The sequence below is a fragment of the Myxine glutinosa genome, chromosome 12, assembly GCF_964187855.1.
Source record: "Myxine glutinosa chromosome 12, kmMyxGlut1.1, whole genome shotgun sequence".
Taxonomy (NCBI): Eukaryota; Metazoa; Chordata; class Myxini; order Myxiniformes; family Myxinidae; genus Myxine; species Myxine glutinosa.
In genome coordinates, this window is record NC_136272.1 from 98,003,667 (window position 1) to 98,018,545 (window position 14,879).

Here is a 14,879-nt window from a genome sequence, read left to right on the forward strand (position 1 = left end):
CCCCGCTTGCGGGGAAAAATGGCCTCTAAAGGTGGTTTTTTAATCTACACTCAATACCCCTTAATGACAAAGAGAAAACAGGATTTTAGAAAGTTTTGCAAATTTATTAAAAAGAAAAAACTGACATATCACATTGACATAAGTATTCAGACCCTTTGCTGTGACACTTGAAATTTAGCTCAGGTGCCTCCCATTTCTCTTGATCATTTTTGAGATGTTTCTACACCTTGATTGGAGTCCACCTGTGGTAAATTCAATTGATTGGACATAATTTGGAAAGGCACACACCTGTCTATATAAGGTCTCACAGCTGACAAAGCATATCAGAGCAAAAACCAAGCCATGAGGTCCAAAAACCAAGCTGTCACGAGCCTCGATCTTGTATACAAAAGGTCTGAAGGTCAATATAGGAAAGACGAAGGTGATGGCAAGTGGTAAAGCATGTGGTGAGGTGGAAAGAACTGGGAAGTGGCCATGTGCTGTGTGCAGGAAGGGTGTCGGAGTGAACTCCATTCAATGTACAATGTGCGCTGAGTGGGTTCATCAAAAATGTAGTGGTCTGAGAGGATCATTAACCAGTGTGGCAGCTATATTCAAATGTAAGGTGTGCACAGAGGGAGCTGCAGATGGAGGAATTGTTGAGTTGGATCTTGGAGATGGTGTGAAGCTGGAAGGTGTGAAAACATTTTGCTACCTCGGAGACATGCTGAATGGAGAAGGTGGATCAGACTCAGCAACGTTTGCAAGAGTGAGATGTGCATGGAAGATGTTTCGGGAACTGAGTGGCGTGCTGATGAGGAGGGGAGTGTCGTTGAAGCTGAAGGGAAAGGTGTATGCTGCATGTGTGAGAAGTGTTATGATTTATGGGAGCGAGACATGGGTAATGAACGTAGAGCAGCAACGAAGGCTGGAAAGAGTGGAAATGCGAATGGTTCAGTGGATGTGCGGAGTATCGTTGAGAGAGAGGAAGACAAATGATGAATTGCGAAAGATGATGGGAATAGAGCCTGTGATTGATGCTGTGAAGAGGAACATGTTGAGATGGTTTGGTCATGTGTTGAGGAAGGATGAAAGTGACTGGTTGAGAAGAGTGATGGAAATGAATGTGGAAGGAAGTAGAGGACGGGGAAGACCGAGAAAGACTTGGCTAAAGATGGTGGAAGAAGAAATGAGATCAATGATCTCTCTGACTTTCTTGAAAATCCTCTCTATCTCTTTGCTGACGACTCTACTCTCTGTCGCTCCATTCTTCATCCCTCAGATCGGCAGTCTGCAGCCTCCTCACTCTCTGCAGACCTTGACAAAATCACAGACTGGGCAAACAAGTGGAACATGTCTTTCAATCCTGACAAATCTCACACTCTTACGATGTCTCTCTGAAAAGACCGACTGGACAACCCTCCCATCCACTTTCTGAATAATCCTCTCCAAGAAGTTCTGTCACTCAAGCTTTTGGGTCTCACTATCTGCCATGATCTTTCCTGGGAAAACCACATTTCAAATCTGGCCTCCAAAGCCAGTCGCCGACTGGGCATCCTCCGTTGTGCGAAGTCCTTCCTTGGCACACCTGAGCTCCTCACCACATACAAGGCTTTCATCCGCAGCTCAATGGAATACTGCTCTCCCCTCTGGGCTGGTGCTCCTGCCTCACACCTAGCTCGCCTTCACGCTGTTGAAACCAAAGCATTCAGAATCATTGGAATCTCCCGCGATGAAGCTAACTCCAAGGGCCTCTCACTCACTCACCGCAGGCAGGTTGGTGGTCTTTCCGTCTTCTACCGACTCCTCTCTGGCCTTGCCCCCCCCAGCTCTCTCTGGGCTCTGTCCTGCAAATATTCCTACAGGTCGCACAAGATCTGCCTGCAACCAGATCTCGCGAGATCTTGGAGACGGCGGCAGGGATTTTCGAAGCTCCACACGGTCTCCACGTTTTTCGAAGTTAAGTCTGTTCACAATTGTATTTTGTCGAAACTGTATTTATCTTTCGGTGTGTGAAGTTATTGTGTGCAACTTTGGTTGTTTCTCGGTGTTTATCTTTCATAAATTGATCGTCTGTTTGCCGTGTCGTGTCTTGAGGCCTTGTACAGTGTGCACTGTACAACCTTGAGGCTTTGTTTTTTATCTCAGCGGTCCGTCTTTTGTGATCCAATAACTTTCGTTCTCTGTATTCCCAGGCTTTTCACCCATAGCCTACTTCCTTGTGTAAATCTCAACTCAAAAAAAAAAAAAAAAAAAAAAAAAAAAAAATTTCCTTCTCTGTTATCATTCGTTTATTCATTCTTATTCGTTCGTTCGTTCTTCGACCACGTGTTTCTCCCCCATTTCCCCAGATAGTTTTCACTCATTAACCTTCAATGTTTACACTTTCCCCTCAAGTTATGTATTCCGTCATATTTTATAACACCTTTTTCTTCTTCTTCTTTAAAAGGCTGCTTTCGACTTGCTCACCAAATCAATTCATCCCAAAAAAAATATCCATCTCCTATAGTGCCTTTTTTCTACATTCCCTAAACTCTCCTGCACTCCATCCTCCATCCAGCGTCCTTAAACGTATTTTTAACTCGAAGGTCACAAGCAACTCATTTTGCAATAAATGTTCGTTTCCCATAAATCGTACACTTTCAAAAATCCAATCTCACCCCTCCCCTCCAAATCTTCCCCATAACCCCTCCCCTCCAAATCTTCCCCATCACCCCTCCCCTCCAAATCTTCCCCATCACCCATCCCTTTCAAATCTCCCCCCTTGCCCCCTCCCTCCTAAACGACCCCCTCACCCCTCCCCGCCAAGACGCCCCCTCGCCCCTCCCCTCCTAGACTCCTGCCTCAACCCTCCCCTCCAAATCTCCCCCATATCCCATCCCTTTCAAATCCCTCCCCTTGCCCCTTCCCTCCCAAACTTCCCCCTCACCCCTCCCCTTCAAATCTCCCCACCCTCATTGCTTCTCAATTTCCCCCCTCTCACTCCCCCTCCTCAAAGCGTCCTCCCCGCTTCTTCCCCCTTCAAACTCTCACCTCCATCTCCCCCAACCTTCTGCCTCACTCTTCCCCCTCCTCAAATAACACCTCATTGTGGCTCACCCAATCACCATCAAACCTTTTGTCCGCCCCATCCTTCCCTTTCTCCGAGCTATTCTGAAATCTCTGACACACCTTCAACAGCTCTCCCTACCTCTTCCACCTCTTCCACATCTTACCCTACCCCTCCTCCCCCCTGTTCTGTATCTGATGCTCCCCCTTCCTCTTCATTAACGGTATGGACCTCAAACATCCGGGGCCTTCGTTCAAACTTAACTGATCTCTCCATACAGGTTGCTTCTGTCAAACCAGACGTGATCTGCTTAACAGAAACTTTCCTCCTTTATGATGTCTCTGATTCCATAGTATCTCTCCCGGGCTACTCCCTCCTCCGGTATGATAGACTTGAGCCTCGTCCTGGAGGCGGGGTTGCTATCTTTATCAAAAACTCTCTTCCTCACTCGCCCTGCACTGCACTCTCTCCACCTCACCCCCAGGAATACCTCTGGCTACGGCTTCCCCTTCGCTCCCACCTCTTGTTCATATGTGTGTTGTACCGTCCACCAAACAGTGATGACTCCATCTACATCTCGCTGTCTGATGATATGGACCAACTTCTATCTACTCATCCCAACTCTCTCTTCCTCATATGTGGTGATTTCAACTGTCATCATGCCAGTTGGCTGGGTGTGGGTACCTCTCTCACCAGCCATGGCTCCTCAGCAAAGGACTTCTGCGACTCACTGGGACTGACACAATCTGTCAATTTCCCGACCCGGATCTCAGTCAACGGAACATCTTCTCTTCTGGACTTGGTTATGACTAACTTCCCTGAAAATGTCTGCTGCTCTTCTTCTGCTCCGATCGGATCATCTGATCATGTCCTTGTTAAAGTGGACATCTCTCTGACCATCCTCAGGGAGCCTGCTCAGCGTCGACGAGTCTGGCATTTCACTCAGGCCAACTGGCACGGTCTTCAAGCAGCCATCAATCATCTGGACTGGTCTCCCATCTCTACCACCTCTGACATCAACTCATCCTGGGAATTCTTCCAAAGTAAATTGCTCTCTCTCATGCACAGATTTATCCCATCTCGTCTTCAGTTGTCATACCCTTCCTCCCGTCCATGGTACACGGAATCTTGTGGTGAGGCTGTTGCCCAGAAACAACTTGCCTTCGTCTCCTGGAAAGCAAATCCAACGGAAGGAAATCTCATTTCCTTTCACAAAGCCCGAAACAAGTGTGTGTCCACCCTCAGGAGAGCCAGGAAACAATATCTCTCCATTCTCAAGACCGAACTCTCTTATCTGTCTCCCTCTTCCAAATCCTGGTGGCGTCTGGTCAAATCCGTTTCTGGTGTTTGTTCCCCCTCCATCCCCTCCCTTACCTCAAACGGCTACACAGCTGACTCCGCACGTGAAAAAGCTGAATGCCTCAACTCTGTGTTTGCCTCTAAATCTTGTGTCCCAAACCCATCCCTCTCTGTACCCACCATACCCAGTCGTACCCTGCTGCTCCTGGACTCCGTGTCCTTTCCTCCTGACAAGGTGGAAAAGTTTCTGTCAACCCTCGACTCTGATTCTGCAACTGGACCCGACGGCATCAGCCCACGGGTCCTAAAATCCTGCTCTGCTGCTCTATCTCACCCTCTCTCTGTTCTCTTCACCCTCTCTTTTGCTCAAGGTCAACTGCCATCTGCTTGGAAATCAGCCAACATCACCGCTTTGCACAAAAAAGGTGCAAAAACAGATCCTAGCAACTACAGACCAATCAGCCTTCTCCCAATTATCAGCAAAGTCATGGAATCCATCATTGCTTCGGATATGAAATCTTTCCTCTTCTCCAATGGCTTGATCTCTGATCATCAATTTGGTTTCAGACCTGGTCACTCTACTCTGGACATGCTGCTTCTGCTGTCTCAACAATGGATGGAGGTCCTCAATGCCAAACAGGAAATTAGAGCTGTCTCCCTCGACATATCACGTGCCTTCGACACGGTCTGGCACCCCGCTCTGCTCACCAAACTCTCCTCCTTTGGTATCCATGGAAATCTCCACGCATGGCTGGCGGACTTCCTCTCTAGTCGTCGTCAACGTGTGGCCCTGAATGGGTTTCTCTCATCTCCTCTTCCTGTTCAGGCTGGAGTTCCCCAAGGCAGTGTTCTGGGCCCCGTGCTTTTTCTGGTCTTCATCAATGATCTCTCTGACTCTCTCGAAAATCCTCTCTATCTCTTTGCTGATGACTCCACTCTCTGCCGCTCCATTCCTCTTCCCTCAGATCGGCAGTCTGCTGCCTCCTCACTCTCTGAAGACCTGGACAAAATCACAGACTGGTCAAACAAGTGGAACATGTCTTTCAATCCTGACAAATCTCACACTCTTACTATGTCTCTCCGAAAAGATCGACTGGACAACCCTCCCATCTACTTTCTCAACAATCCTCTCCAAGAAGTTCTGTCGCTCAAGATTTTGGGTCTCACTATCTGCCATGATCTTTCTTGGGAAAACCACATTTCCAAGCTGGCCTCCAAAGCCAGTCGCCGACTGGGCATCCTCCGTCGTGCGAAGTCCTTCCTCGGCACACCTGAGCTCCTCACCACATACAAGGCTTTCATCCGCAGCTCAATGGAATACTGTTCTCCCCTATGGGCCGGTGCTCCTGCCTCACACCTAGCTCGGCTTCACGCTGTTGAAACCAAAGCTTTCAGAATTATTGGAATCTCCCGCGATGAAGCTATCTCTGAGGGCCTTTCACTCACTCACCGCAGGCAGGTAGGTGGTCTTTCTGTCTTCTACCGACTCCTCTCCGGCCTTGCACCCCCAGCTCTCTCTGTGCTCTGTCCCCCAAATATTCCTACAGGTCGCACAAGATCTGCCAGCAACCCTCTGATGGTTAAACTGCCGAAATCTCGGCTCTCTGCTCACCTTCACTCTTTCATTCCTCTTTTCTCCCGCCTCTGGAACAAACTCCCTCACTCCCTTCAATCCCACTCCTCCCTCCAGGTCTTTAAAACAGCTGTTCACCACCATCTCTTATCTTCCCCCATCCAAAACCTTGATCTTTTCTACCCCCGCTAATTCACCCCAGATCCACCTTGTTTGAAATTCCAACTTCTTTCCTGGAAGTCCTGGCAGTGTCCATATGTTTTATACCTCTCCCACCGCCCCCTTCCCACGCCCCCCCCCCAAAGCCCTCGACCTCTCTCAGATCTCTCGATGTCTCCATGTCTCTCGGTCCCTGCTCTCAAATGTTGTGTTTTGTGTCCTTCCCCCTCTCTCCCCATCTTGTCTACCGCTCCCTATGTTATATGTTTTATGTGTCGGTTTGTCTTTCTGTGTGATTAATGTTCGCTCTTTCACGAGCCTCGACCTTGTATACAAAAAAAAAAAAAAAAAAAAAAAAAAAAAAAAACCCTCTTATGGTTAAACTGCCAAAATCAAGACTCTCTGCTCACCTTCACTCCTTCATTCCTCTTTTCTCCCGCCTCTGGAACAAACTCCCTCACTCTCTTCAATCCCACTCCACCCTCCAAGTCTTTAAAACAGCTGTTCACCACCATCTCTTATCTTCCCCCATCCAAAACCTTGATCTTTTCTACCCCCGCTAATTTCACCCCAAATCCACTTTTTTGAAATACCAACTTCTGTCCAGGAAGTCCTTGGTGTCCTTGTGTTTTATACTTCTCCCTCCCCCCCCCCCCCCCCTTCCCATGCCTCCTCCCCCCGGGCCCTCTCCCTTCCACACATCTCCCTGCTCTCGGATGTTGTGTTTGTGTGCTTCCCCTTCTCTCCCCATCTTGTCTTCCGCTCCCTCTTTTTGGGTATTTTGTTTGTCTGGTTGATTTGTTTGTGAAGTAAATGTTAGCTCTTTCACGAGCCTCGATTCAGTATACAAAAAAAAAAAAACAGAAAAAAAAAGGGGGTTAAAAAGGAGAGATGCAGAAAATAGGGCAAAATGGAGAAGATTGTCATGGGGACCGCAAAGCTAACGCTCTAGCAGGGAAAATGGCCTTAAAATGCATGTTGTGTTGTGTTGTTGTGCACATTAAGGCTAAATTGCCTCAATGAAGATGTGTATGATAAAAAAAATTCAAACTATATTCCCCATGGCTTGTCGATCATATGTATGAAGGTTCGTATTGATTTGTTAAGCAGTTCTGGAGCAAAAAAATGTTTACGTTTTTAGTTTCAATCCAATATGGCCGCCAGACCACGTAGCCGATGAGATTATAAATTTCATTCTTCACTCACATCGGGTCGCAGATCAGATATATGAAATTTCAGATTTTTCAGACAAGGATTTAGTCAACCAATTTATAGCTGGAATACCACTTCATCGAAGACCTCATCGTTGTCGCCCGATATACCCCATGAGGAATTTATGACATATGCCAAGTTTAGATTTTTTTTTGGTTGAGTGGTTTCGGTGATTCCAATTTTTTCCTTAAATCCAATATGGCTGCCATACCATGTGACATATGACGTCAGAGTTATCAATAAAATATTCTGCGTGGGGAGTTCCTCCTGTGTTTAAAGTTTAGCATCGATCGGACAAGCGGATGAAGAGAAACAAAAATGTAAGGTGAAAATAAATAAACGTGCACAGACAGACAGACAGACAGATGACAAATCACTCATGGAGTGACACTTGCAAAACATAACAAAGTAGCATGACACTCAGTGGAGCATCTTTTTGACGTCTTAAAGAATGGGTGGTTGAATTCAGTTAGCTGACATGAAAATCCAATTCAAATTTCAAGTCAATCGGATGAAAATTGAGCCATTTAGAAATTTGAAAAATGTGGTTGACCTTTCACCTATTTTGACCTTCTGGCCGAGGCTGATCTCAAAAATAGTTGTTGGTTGAATTCAGTTAACTGATATGTAAATCACATTCAAATTTCAAGTGAATCGAATGAAAATTGAGGATTTTAGAAATTAGAAATTGTTGTTGACTTTTGGCCTATGTTGACCTTTTGGCCTATGTTGATCTCATCAATAGTTGGTGGTTGAATTCAGTACACCGATAGGTAAATCCTCTTCAAATTTCAAGTCAATTGGATGAAAATTGAGGATTTTAGAAAGAAAAAAAAAAGTGGTTGACCTTTGGCCTATGTTGGGCTTATGACCGAAGTTGATGTCAAAAATAGTTAGTGGATGAAATCGGTTAGCCGATATGTAAATCCTTTTCAAATTTCAAGTCAATCGGATGAAAATTGAGGATTTTAGAAATTCGGAAAAAGTGGTTGACATTTGGCCTATGTTGACCTTTTGAACTATGCTGATCTCAAAAATAGTTTGTGGTTAAATTCAGTCGGCTGATATGAAAATCCTATTCAAATTTCAAGTCAATCGGATGAAAATTGAGGATTTTCGAAATTTGGAAAAAGTGGTTGACCTTTGGCCTATGTTGATCTTTAGGCATATGCTAATCTCAAAAATAGTTGGTGGTTGAATTCAGTTAGCCGATATGTAAATCCTCTTCAAATTTCAAGTCAATCAGATGAAAATTGAGGATTTTAGAAATTTGAAATGGTTGTTGACCTTTGGCCTATGTTGACCTTTTGGCCAATGCTGATCTCAAAAATAGTTGGTGGTTGAATTCAGTTTGCCGATATGTATATCCTATTCAAATTTCAAGTCAATCGGATGAAAATTGAGGATTTTAGAAATTTGAAAAAAGTGGTTGACCTTTGGCCTATGTTGACCTTTTGACCGATGTTGATCTCAAAAATAGTTGGTGGTTGAATTCAGTTCGCCGATATGTAAATCCTATGAAGATTTCAGGTCAATCGGATGAAAATTGAGGATTTTAGAAATTCGAAAAAAGTGGTTGACCTTTGGCCTATGTTGACCTTTTAACCTCAAAAATATATATGATTTTGTCGGACCACAAACTCTACCATTTGGTGAAGTTTCGTGAAGATCGGTTTAAAATTGTGACCTGTAGGCAAGTATATGTGAGCGGACAGACAAACAAACAAACATACAATATGAAAAATCACTCATAGAGTGCCACTTGGCAAAACATAACAAAGTAGCATGGCACTCAGTGGAGCATCCTTTTGACGTCTTAAATAATTGGTGGTTGAATTCAGTTAGCTGACATGAAAAACCAATTCAAATTTCAAGTCAATCGGATGAAAATTGAGGCTTTTAGAAATTTGAAAAATGTGGTTGACCTTTGGCCTATTTTGACCTTTTGACATATGGTAATCTCAATAATAGTTAGTGGTTGAATTCAGTTTGCCGATATGTAAATCCTATTCAAATTTCAAGTCAATCGGATGAAAATTGAGGATTTTAGAATTTCGAAAAAAGTGGTTGACCTCTGGCCTATGTTGACCTTTTGACCTCAAAAATATAGAGGATTTTGTCGGACCACAAACTCTACCATTTGGTGAAGTTTCGTGAAGAGCTGATTAAAATTGTGACCTGTAGGCAAGTATAAGTGAGCGGACAGACAAAGAAACAAACAGACAATATGAAAAATCACTCATAGAGTGACACTTGTCAAAACAGAACAAAGTCGAATGGCACTCAGTGGGGCATCCTTTTGACCTCAAAAATAATTAGTGCTTGAATTCAGTGACCTGATATGCAAACCTTTGGCTACGCTTCCCCTTCTCTCCCCATCTTGTCTTCCGCTCCCTCTTTTTATATATTTTGTTTGTCTGGTTGATTTGTTTGTGAAATAAATGTTAGCTCTTTCACGAGCCTCGATTCAGTATACAAAAAAAAAACAAAAAAAAAACCGTCTTCAAAGTTTAAATTAATCAGATGAAAATTGACAATTTTAGAAATTCGGCCTATGTTGTCCTTTTGGCCTATGTTGACCTAAAAAATAGTTGGTGGTTGCTTTCAGTAAGGTGATATGAAAATCCTTTTCAAATTTCAAGCCAATCGGATGAAAATTCACGATTTTAGAAAATTGAAATTGTTGTTGACCTTTGACCTATGGTGACCTTTTGGCCTATGTTGATCTCATCAATAGTTGGTGGTTGAATTCAGTTCGCCGATATGTAAATCCACTTCAAATTTCAAGTCAATCGGATGAAAATTGAGGATTTTAGAAATTTGAAATGGTTGTTGACCTTTGGCCTATGTTGACCTTTTGGCCTATGCTGATCTCAAAAATAGTTTGTTTGTTGAATTCAGTTAACTGATGTGCATATCCCATTCAAATTTCAAGTGAATCGTATGAAAATTGAGGATTTTAGAAATTTGAAATTGTTGTTGACTTTTGGCGTTTGTTGCTCTTTTGGCCTACGGTGATCTCAAAAATAGTTGGTGGTTGAATTCCGTTTGATGATATGTGAATCCCATTCAAAGTTCAAGTCAATTGGATGAAAATTGAGGATTTTAGACATTTGAAAAAAAGTGGTTGACCTTTGGCCTATGCTGATCTCAAAAATAGTTGGTGGTTGAATTCATTTAGCCAATATGTAAATCCTTTTCAAATTTCAAGTAAATCGTATGAAAATTGAGGATTTTAGAAATTCGGAAAAAGTGGTTGACCTTTGGCCTATGTTGACCTTTTGACCTATGCTGATCTCAAAAATAGTTGGTGATTTAATTCAGTTAGCCGATATGTGAATCCTTTTTAAATTTAAAGTCAATCGGATGAAAATTGAGGATTTTAGAAATTTGAAATTGTTGTTGACCTTTGGCCTATGTTGACCTTTTGGCCAACGCTGATCTCAAAAATAGTTCGTGGTTGAATTCAGGAAGCCGATACGTAAATCCTATTCAAATTTCAAGTCAATTGGATGAAAATTGAGGATTGTAGAAATTTGAAATGGTTGTTGACCTTTGGCCTATGTTGACCTTTTGGCCTATGCTGGATGTTAGAAATTTGAAAAAAGTGTTTGACCTTTGGCCTTTGTTGACCTTTTGACCTTTGGCCTATGTTGACCTTTTGACATTCTGACCCCAAAATATATAGGATTTTGTCGGACCACGAACTCTATCATTTGGTAAAGTTTCGTGAAGATCGGTTTAAAATTGTGTCCTGTAGGCAAGTATAAGTGAGCGGACACATACACACACACACACACACACACACACACACACACACACACACACACACACACACACACACACACACACACACACACACACACACACACACACACACACACACACACCGGAGTGAACAACATACTTGAATTTTTTTTATTTTTTTATTTTGCCAAGTAACAAGGATGATGTGACCACTAGGTTCATGCCTCCTGCACATCAACATATGACAAGTTCTGTAAGAAGTGTTTGTTCAAGGATAATTGGAAGAACAGTGGGTCACGTGATGAAACAGTACTTGTAACAGGAATGAAAACGTAAAAACTGCCAGACTTTGCAGGGAATGATTTAACGGGTTCGATGGGCCTACATCTACCCCAGGGGGAATAGCTTGGGGTTCTTGTTGTCACAGACGAGAATAAAACAGAAAACAAAGCAGGAAAGGAAACATTAAGATCCATGATAAATGCACGTGCCGACGATAAATAAAAACAGAAATGACGTCACAATAGGGGTGATTCAAGATAGGTGGAACACGTCACAATAGGTGGAACACATGAACATGGGTGTTCAGTTACTAAGCAGCTAGCTAGCGCTGGCCAAGCCGGCCGTTCCTTATAAACCGCTTCAAATGGACCGCTTGCTTGAGTGCTTAAGCCGCTTGGTGAGCGCTCCACACAAAGCTTGGTAACCGAACAAGCCTGGTCTTGTTCACGCTTTTATGTCGGAAGTTGAATGAAGATTAATGTTGAGTGAACGTCCCACGATGGTAGTTGTTAAATCGTTTGTACCTTCGGACGATGGTACGGTACCTCATCAGGTACCTCGTCGTTCTCATCGTTAAGCGTTTGCAAATGGAGTGTTGTTCATTCGGTCACTTCCTCAGAAGGTCGTTGTTAAGAAACATTTCAATCATTCAGTTTCAATCCGTGCAAGTAAAACAGGTGTGTCAACTGCGAACGAGACATGGCCTCAGCTACTGAGAATTTATAACTGTCTGCTGTGATGACATCATAGAGGCTTTTTTAAAAAGGGAGTGAAACTTCAAGCCCCCTGGGGAGGATGTGGAAGTACCAGGGTTTTAGATATTTAAAAATAAACAATTTGCTTGAAAATCTGTTACGAATCGACATTTTAATGTTTAAATGCAGTACAATGGGGGAGAGGGAGGGAGAGGAGGGGAGTGAAGAAGGGGAGTGAGGAAGGGGAGTGAGGAAGGGGAGTGAGGAAGGGGGAGGTGAGAAGGATAGGGGGTGAGGAGGGTACGGGAGAGAGAGGAGGGAAAGGAGGGGGGGGGACAGAGGGGGATATGGGGAAGAGAGGGGGGAAGAGGAGCAGAGCTAATATGGAGGAAGAGAAGGAGGGAGAAGGGGTAGTGAGAGGGGATATGGGGAAGAGAGAGAGAGAGAGAGAGTGGGAGGGAGGACGAAAGAGGGCAAGTGGGGTAGTAATTTGTTTTATAACAAAATCTCGACTTTTTGAAGCAAAAAAAGGAAGGGAAATATTCTGAGTGACTTGTGACATCATTTCATGTGCTAATCTGAAAATAAAAAGCCTTGGTGATGCGCTTAAGGTTAACAAGTAAACGGTTTGCAGGGAAAGAGGTTTTTTAAATTCTCAATTGACTGTAAGCCGATTGAGGATGGAGAGGTATGTGCAGGGCATTGGCAGGACTGGTAGGTAATCAATTAGGCAGGTATTGGATCAGTGATTGCAGTACACCTGTATGATCTTTATGAGTTTTGTGAAAAGGTGAATGGTCTACGCTTGTTCATTCATCACCCGACAACCTTGTTCATATACAGTCACGTGAAAAAGTAAGTACACCCCATGTAAAGTTTTGACTTTTTGAACATATTTCAACATACAGCTATTTGATCTTCATTTCAACAATATTGATAGATAAAGGTGATATAATATAACAAATATCATGAAACATTTACATTTTGTAGTCCATTGTATAATTTAAATAAACATAAATGCAAATTTCGCATGTGGAAAAAGTAAGTGCACCCTTGGCTCTAATAGGTGGTATTGCCCCCTTTGGCAGAAACAACCTCAGGTAAGTGTTTCTTATAACTGTCTACCAGTCTCTGACATCGACTGGGAGAAATTTTTGCCCACTCCTCCATGCAGAATTCTTTCAGCTGTGCGATGTTTGAGGGGGTTTCTTGCATGCACAGCTCGTTTCAAATCCCCCCACAACATCTCGATGGGATTTAGATCCGGGCTTTGACTTGGCCATTCCAGAACCCTCCATTTCTTTCTTTTCAGCCATTCCTTGGTGGATTTACTGGTATGTTTAGGGGCATTGCCATGTTGCAAGGTCCACCTTCGGTTGAACTTCAACTTTCCGACAGATGGCGTCATATTATCCTCAAGCACCCTCTGGTACAATGAAGAATTAATAGTGGATTCTATGATGGTGAGATGCCCAGGCCCTGATGCAGCAAAGCTGCCCCAAACCATAATATTTCCACCACCATGCTTTACAGTTGGTATCAGGTTCTTGTGGTCAAATGCTGTCTTTGGTTTTCACCAAACATGTCTTCTCATACTGTGGCCAAATAGCTCTACCTTTGACTTATCTATCCAGAGCACATTGTTCCAGAAGTGCTGGTCTTTGCCTTGGTGTTCGTTGGCAAACTTTAGTCTTGCCCTGGTGTTCTTTCTGGACAGCAAAGGTTTCCTCCTGGCACACCTCCCATGTAGATCAAATTTGTGCAGCCTCTTTCTAATGGTAGACTCGTGCACTTTGACATCAACAGTGGCAAGAGCTACCTGTAGGTCCCGTGATGACATTCTGGGTTTCTTAGAGACTTCTTTCAGCATCTTGCGGTCTGCTCTCGGGTTGAACTTGCTGGGGCGGCCTGGCCTGAAGAAGTTGGCAGTTGTTTGGAATCTTCTCCACTTGTAGATGATCTTCAGGACAATCGAATGATTGATTTCTAATTGTTTGGAGATCTTTTTAAATCCCTTCCCAGACTCGTAGGCATCTATAACCTTCTTTCTGAAGGCCTCAGAGAGCTCTTTTGATCTAGGCATGGTGACGCCGCACACTTCAACAACAAAGAGCAAACCAAACTAAATGTCTGAGGATTAAATAAGACAGGTTCCTCCAAGATCCTCTCTAACGATGTTCTAATCATTTGCACCTGAGCTGATGCACCTGCTTCTAATTTTAGGTATTTGAAGTCGTGATAAATGTAGGGGTGTACTTACTTTTTCCACATGCGGAATTTGCATTTATGTTTATTTAAATTATACAATGGACTACAAAATGTAAATGTTTCATGATATTTGTTATATTATATCACCTTTATCTATCAATATTGTTGAAATGAAGATCAAATAGCTGTATGTTGAAATATGTTGAAAAAGTCAAAACTTTACATGGGGTGTACTTACTTTTTCACGTGAATGTACGACCCCTCAAAAACCCAAACATAAAAAGAACAAAACCAAAAAGAACACTCTGGTGGTTATCTTATACGTCCCTGTTGTTCGTCCAGCTGTTCTCTTTCCAAATCCTCCATCCTCCAACCCCAACACTCAAGCAAACGAAACAAGAGGGAAAATATGTCCTCTACCTAATTTCAGTTCAATATGTTAAAGGGAAGGGGGAAGTCTGGAAAACTGACCCATGTATAATATGTGATATTTTCTAAGTCGAAAAAGAGCATAACTCCGTGAAAAACGTGTGAAACTCGAACTTGTTCTGCGTCTTGCCATAATAAAGCCATGTACCAAGTTTCAGTTGAATACGTTAAAGGGCATGGGGGGGGGGGGGGGTGGAGTGCAGAAGACCCCAGGTAGGACGGGCGGATAGACAGAGAGCAAACCTAT

The 14,879-nt window shown here is 43.4% G+C and overlaps 1 protein-coding gene across 4 annotated transcripts in view; it reads right to left on the reverse strand.

The window, feature by feature from the left end:
- LOC137437664 (platelet-derived growth factor C) overlaps positions 1-14,879 on the reverse strand; it is a 108,639-nt gene that overhangs the window by 14,568 nt on the left and 79,192 nt on the right. The gene's annotated exons all lie outside the window — the stretch shown is intronic.